Below are 7,618 nucleotides of genomic sequence, written 5' to 3'. Positions count from 1 at the left end.
AAAATAATTGTCACAAATATGCAAATGGTTAACAGAATTAATATATATAAATACCTGTGCAGATATATAAAACACTAAGCTCTTGATAAAATTGACATAATATAATCAGATTATTTAATGAACACAGTTAAAAATTAATAAACATTAATAATTAGGAAACAAAAAATATACTTTATAACCTATAGAGTTAGAAAGATAATAAACGTCGAGTGTGGAGAGAGAAGCAGAATGGCATGCGCTGAAGGTATAAGAGAGTGCTGACTTGTAAATGTAAAAAGAATGCCTGACTTGGAAAAATCTTCATTTTTCAGCCAAAACAGTATAGATTGGTTCAGATACAAGTCATCAATAAATGCTAAATCTCAGAGAAAAAATTTTGATGAAGAGCAGAATATTTGCACGGTTTTATGGTAATTTCCCACTGTGGGAAAGGAAAAATAATATTCCCTCTACCCTTCTAGGTTCTGTGGCTAAGAACCACCCACCTCCTCACCTTAATAAAAGACATATTAACAAGAGGAAAAGAAACAGAAGTTTATTAACCTATATATCTCATTTATACATAGGAGATACCCAGGAAAACTGAGTAAAACTCCCCAAAATGGCCCAAGCCACCAACTTAAATACCATCTTCAGCTAAAGGCAAAAGAAAGATGTTGGAGAGTGAAGAGGCCAGTTATAGGAGGTTATCAGGAAAAACACAGGAAACAAGGTAAGGTTGTTATGCAGATTTAAGTCATCACCTTCTCCACTGATAAGAGTTTGTTATTTAGAGTCATCCTTCTCTTCCTGATACGGAGAGGGAAACACACTTACCAATGGAGATTTCTCTTACAAAAGGGTAAATTCAGCTCTGTTTTTAGAGCTTTTCCTGTGTCTGTTCTTTCTTTTAAAAATCATCTCCATGAAGTTTCACATTCCAGAAGCTGAGTTGGTAGATTCCTCTATTTTATTGAACCAGTCTCTCAGCCCCGAGAACAGGTCAGTTCAGTTAAAGGATTGTGTCTATTTCAGGAAGTAGTGTGGGGGAGGAAAAAATAATTTCCTCTATCTTTCTAGGTTCTTGGCTGAGACCACCCCTTACCCCTGTAATAAAGACAGAACAGGAGAAAAAGAAATTCGCTTATGTATGTACATATGTACATAAAGATATGAAACTCAAGAAGTGACCAAAGCAGGAAGCTTTTATACATTTTGGACAAAGAAACAGTACATTTGTAAAGAATCGACAAGGCAAGGGGGTTTAAGCTTGGGGTAATAAAATGGTAAAAAAGTAGTTAAGTTTGGTTGTAAATTCTCAGCTCTAAATTCCCTGTATCAGGTGATAAGAATGCCTTCTCCCTACATGGCGCAAGGAGAGTACTTTTCACACAGGAGATTTATCTTTCAGGGAGACAAAGAAAGGTCAGAGTGTCTTTCTTACACTAGCTATTTCTCAAGTACCTTTAATTCAAAATAATCAATATGCCAATGTGATATACTTTGGGGTGACATATTTTGAACCCTCACAGTGGTGATACAGGTGAGATTCCAAAGTTAGGCTTACATGGTTCAAGCAATCAGGTATTTAAGAAGAGGTATTTCTGTGGAAACAAACATCAACAACAACAACAACAAAATGAAAGTTAATGATTAGAGCAGACTATAGTTCCAGTAAACTTTATGAGTGGCCCACACAACAACAGGCAGGGAAGTTGTCCATACACGAATGGTTGCAGTGATTTCTCCGAAGTTTTTGTCAAGTTGTCCAGCTTCAGTTTGCAGGAAAAAGGGCAGCCTTTGCCTTTAGGGACTTTAAGTCCAAAGGGTGGAAAAGGATTGGAAATGTTAATTTGGAGAGTTGTAGCCAGATACTTTAGCAAATTAGAATTCAGGAAATAGTCCATTTATAGATAGATAACAAGACCTCAAAGACAATTAACAGGACTAGAATCTGATATTCACCAAAGATGTGCTACTAAACAAAATTTTTCTCATAGCTTGCTTATTGGTAACAAGAGAAAAAGAACCAGCAACACCTTGACCTAGAGATCAAATTAACATCACAAAAGAGAAACAGATGGCATGCCCATTGTATGCCTCTCCGTGTGGTCTTCTGAGGCCACAGTATCACTAATGTACTATTCTAGCCAAGATGCATAATCTGAAACTAATCATGAGGAAATATTACACAAACAAAATTGATTTTCACTCAAACAAACTCTTAAACATTTTAATATGCCTCAGTTTATTTTTTAATAGTTCATACAAACTGAAATATTTGGAGTAAATATGGTAGAAAGAAACAGTTCAGAAAAATATACATATTATCTCTCTGAGTTTAAATATATACAGAGGGAGAAAGAAAAGGGGAGAGAGAGAGAGAGAAGTATAAAGAAATCTTATTTGAACTTCCCTTATCTGACTAAAGCAGAGCCCCTTGAAAATGCAGCTGCCATGAACCTCCCTTCAATGGAGTTTCCTGTTTGGGAGGAAACAGACCTTTAGTACCAGGAGGTAAGAATTCGGCTGCCATAAATTCCCCTACAGGAGAATTTCCAGCTAGGAAAAAGACTGTTCATTTGCACCAGGATGAGAAAGCCCAGTAAAAGCCTCCATACTTTCCCACTGAAGCCCTTCACCGCCCCCACCCCCATTTCTCTTCCCCCCATTAAACTGCCATATAAACTGTTATGAGTACTCTCACTGCTATATAAAGTGTTATGAGTTTCCCTGTGAATCTGGCTAATGTCAGTTAATTCCCAGGCTCCCACCACCGCACTTTACCATAAATTAGTAGAGAAAACGTCCCCCTGGAACCAAGAGCAAATGATTGGTCAATCTAGGTAGAGGGTATATGGGTGTTCTTTGTACTATTCTGACAAAGGTAGAGGGTATATGGGTGTTCTTTGTACTATTTGACAAATTTTCTACAGGTTTGAAATTATTTCCAACCAAAAAGTTTAAAAGAAAACAGAACTACTCATTGAAAAATGATATCTATAATAGCAAAAAAGAAAAGTAAATAATTATTAAATAAAATTTTCTGTATCTATTCAATATTATCATAGTCATCAAAACTGATGTTTTAAAAAATGTTTCATAACGTGGAAAAATGTTACATAAATATTCCTTTAAAATAAAACTAGAAATCAATAATCCATACAGGATGATTCCAATTAGGTCAATCATTAAATAGTTTATGTGTTTGTTCCAGATTTCAACTAAAATAGGAAGATCCTAATAAAATTGATTCTAACTTCATAACTGGAAACCGGGAGTCACTCTGAACAGTTCTAGAAGTTAAGATGTGTTTGTGTTGGGGGGAAGGTGGATAGAGGAGGGGCTACTATACTTTTTCTTGTCCTCTCTGGCTCCAAACTTTTGCTTTTGATGGATTCTTTGTAACGACGCCCTGCTGTGGATGCCATCTCTCTTCTTTAGAGAATGATCTCCCATATAGATCACATGTCCTTCCTCTTGACTTCTTTCGAAAGCACAAAATAAATCACTTGCACATGTTGGGGAAATAAACATCCTATTAACAAAGAGAGACCCCTGCACATCAATGCAGAAAAAGAAAAAAAAACTACTTACTGACTAAGCACAACAGAGTAGTACACTCACGTAGGTAGCCTGTGAGTAACTATGTAGTCAGGATGAAATTTCACACAATTAATTAAGTAAAACAGAAGAAAGAATAATGAACCTCCTCTTACCTCCTTGAGAGACAAATGTTACTCAAAGTAGCCTGCTAGGTTAACTCCAAAGTTTTGTGTGGACATTCCAAAGGAGTATGAAGCATGGAGCCTGGAGACAGCTCTGCTTAGAGAAACAGGAGATGGGGCTTATCTAGCCCTGGAGAGATTTATCTAAGTTCCAACCAAAAAGTTAGAGTAGAAACTCAAGGCCCGTTCAGTTTCTAAACAGACCCCTTCAAAAGGAAAGAAGGAGGGAACATTTCTTCTTTCCCTTTACAGACAGAGAAAAAAAAATTGTTTTTATTTATCCTCATACCTAGACAGCATCTTTTTGGAGTTTTGGGATGATGTGTCTGAAGGGTGAGACCTCGTGACGGTGGCAGCTGGCAAACAGCCGAAAGTCGGGCTTTAGATATCCTTGCTGCTAAAGTCTTCTGGCTACCTCAGCAACTGGAATTTTGCCTGGAGCACCTCTGTCTCAGCAGACTCTGGCCTCCTGCCATGTTTTCTTATTCCCTTTCCGACTCCACACTGCCTGCTTCTCCCCTTCGGACACCTTCCTCCCCTAGATTTCCGTAAGAAACTCAATTTCCCGTATATCATCATGCAGAGCAATTGTGTTTTCCATCCACTACTAGGCTCTGGAGAATCAAAGACCATTCCACACCTCGGATGCTCTCATGCTGCTCCAAAATAATTGTGAGCATAGTCTCAGACCCTGCCCTTCATCTGCAGAGAGAAATGAACGGAGTCTTTGCAATTTCAGTGTTTCCCCTTCATTCCTTCCCCAGTCTTTGAGAAGAAAAAGAGAAGTAGAGATGTATTGCTCAACTGCTGATATGAATTATGCCGTCCTTACCCTCCTCCATACCACTTTTAAAAGGCAGAAATGGCTATACTCAGGTTTTAAACAATTATTTTTTCCTCAGATTTTTTTTTTACATTTTTTTGTTCTCAGATACCTATTTTTATTCACATCTTACCTAAAAATTGAGATGCCATGAAGTGATGAGATACCACTTTTATGTATGAAATTAGCAAAGTTTTTGGTTTAGTATGACCAGAGAAGTTAAAAAGATATTGTCAGGAACTAGCTAAGTAGTACATTGGCATTGATAACCATATTCAAGTTTAAATTTAATCTAAGTTCAGAGTCTCAATTGTCTTAAATTGTCTTCAAAAATTGCACACCCAAGGAGCACAGAGACAGAGCTGCAAAAGTGTTCACTACGTGAAGTAAATATTAGCAGCTAAGGAATGACCATATATAAATAAAGCTGTCTTTCTTATTGTCACTAATACAAGTGCAAAATGACTGCCTGTCACATGCCAGGAAATTCTGTCAACAGGCTGGAGAAACTATAAGAGTTTTTGGAATAGATCACAGAATTTTCAAGGCTGGGAGAGGTTGATGTGACTCATCTGTGCTTCATGAAGGACTCTCACTAAGATATTGATCATCAATCTGCCAAAAGTCTCATGCTGACATTTAGAAGAAGCTATTTATCTTCCTCTAAAAAAGAATTCAATTCACCTAAAGAGTTGAACCAAATAAGTATCACAGTCGAAACCCTGAAATTCCTTGATAAGCCTCCAGATAAAACTATCTGCAATGGTCTACCTGAAGGTTGCTAAGAAATAATGACCAGGAGCACATATTCTCGACATTACCATGTCTCCACCATTATCGGCAGAGAATCTTCATATTCACAACTGGGAAAGTCCTGGACCGGAATTTCAACTGCAATACTGAAAAGAAGTAACTATGTAGGAGCATTGTATTAGTCTGCTCAAGCTGCCATAACAAAATACCACAGATTGGGTGGCTTAAACGACAGAAATTTTCTTCAATTTTGGAAGCTTGAAGACTAAGTTTGAGCTGTTGGCAAGCTCGACTTCTCCTTGGTTTGGAGACTGCCGCCTTCTTGCTGTGTCCTTCTACGGCCCTTACTCCATGTGTGCTCACCTCTGGTGTCTGTCTCTCTGTGTGTTCTTATAAGGATACCAATCATATTGGATTAGGACCCCACCTTAATAAAACCATTTTAACTTAATCATCTCTTTAAAAGCCCCTTCTCTAAATAGTCACATTCAGATAATTCTAGGGCCTGGGATCTCATATCTCCAAAGTCACTGTCATTTAAACAGTGACATCACTGTGTTTAATAGGAGGTAATAATACGATGGTAATAAATATCATCTGAGTGAGTGAAAAGATGAATGGTACATGTCAAGTTTACCGAGAAAACCATGATTAACAATTAGCCGAGAAAACCATGATTAACAATTAAGCACTTCCTTTCAATCTCTTTTCTTTTTCTGTTTTATTTCTTCCCTGCTACATCTTTGTAAAAAAAAAAAAAAAGTTATATACTTTTTTTGTGTGTATAATTAAAATATTCTCTGTACAGAACATTTTTGGAAACATCAAAAGGAAGTAAAGAACAAAATAAATCTTTGGAATATGATAAACAAAAAAAGTTAGGTAATGAACAAAATTTTAGAAAATTTGTTTAACCTTACTTTAAGAGCTTTATAATTGTTTTCTATAGATTTCTGATTTCTTTGTTATATTCTTTCTAAATTCACTGAATTGAAAAATTTAATAAAACTTGATTGTGAAAAAAGGAGGAAAAATGTGAGTAGTTCCCTAAAATCTATTAGGAAAAATACAAACTTCTGACATCTCAACAAGCATTGTTGATATCATTAGAATAATAGCATTGCTGAATATCATTTTGATAAAGAAATCAGACAGACTGCAACAAGTTCCTACCAGTGAAGTTCTTTCTGAACTTCTACTTACCAATGAAAACTACTTAACATTCTAATTATTTCAAGGAGGGAAAAATGTAAGAAATGAGTCTGAGTTAATAGGATGTTAGTAATCGTTGTGTGGGAAAAAATCTGTGTATGCACGTCTGGAGTGTTCACCAACACCAACACTCAATTCTCTGATTTTCTGGACATCAGCTGTAGTCCTGCAATCCAATTTTGACAGTAATTACTTGGAATTAGCAGAGACCCCATAGGTTAAGGACTTAGTCATCTGCAAGACTACCCCCACCTCCGATGCCAATTTTAAATCTGGGCCACCCGTATGGGAACTTCCCATGATCCCCTCCTAAGTTTTGATAATTTGCTAGAACTGCTCACAGAACTCAGGGAAACACTTTACTTACATTTACGAGTCTATTCTAAAGGATGCAACTGAGGAACAGTCAGATGGGAGATGCATAGGACAAGGCATGGGGGTGGAGGCAGTCATGGAACTTCCACGCCTTCTCTTGGCTTGCCACCTCCTAGCACTTCATTTGTTCACCAACCCGGAAGCTCATCAAATCTTGTCTTTCAAGAATTTTTATAGATTTAATCTCCAGCCCCTGTTTCTTTCCCTGGAGGTCAATGGGTGGGACCAATTGCTTGGTCTTTCTGGTGATCAGCCTGAGGCTAGTTAGGGGCCCCAATCTAAGTTATCTCATTCAGTCGTATTCAAGGGGGCTCATTAAGAACAACAGACTTCCTACCACTCTGGAAATTCGAAGGATTTTAGAAGGTCCGTCCTCCACCTCTATCCTCTACCATACATGGCATGCCTAAGCCCTACTCCTCTGGTTCAGTTTCTCCAGAAAATAAGCCTGTGATTGCCTGCCTGGGGATAGTCACTGGGTGCCCAGTAGGGGAGCTGAGGTCCAACCACTCTGAAAACTGACATCAGGAGATGCCCCTGTTTTCAATACCACATCCAAACCCCTGAAATTTCTGACATGTGAGTCCTTCAGGGTTTCTATGAAGCAGACAGGTTCATTTTTGGACTTTAAGTTTGCTCTGAGCAACAGAATATGGTAGAAGTGATGCTGTACGACTTCTGAGCCTTAACTTGAAGAGATGTCACAGGTTCTGTTCTCATCCTCTTGGAGCCCTTTCCTGACACTGCC

Source organism: Pteropus vampyrus, unplaced genomic scaffold (genome assembly GCF_000151845.1).
Source record: "Pteropus vampyrus isolate Shadow unplaced genomic scaffold, Pvam_2.0 Scaffold12, whole genome shotgun sequence".
NCBI classification, from domain to species: Eukaryota; Metazoa; Chordata; class Mammalia; order Chiroptera; family Pteropodidae; genus Pteropus; species Pteropus vampyrus.
The sequence above is the reverse complement of the archived record's forward strand: the minus strand, read 5'-3'. Positions refer to the sequence as shown.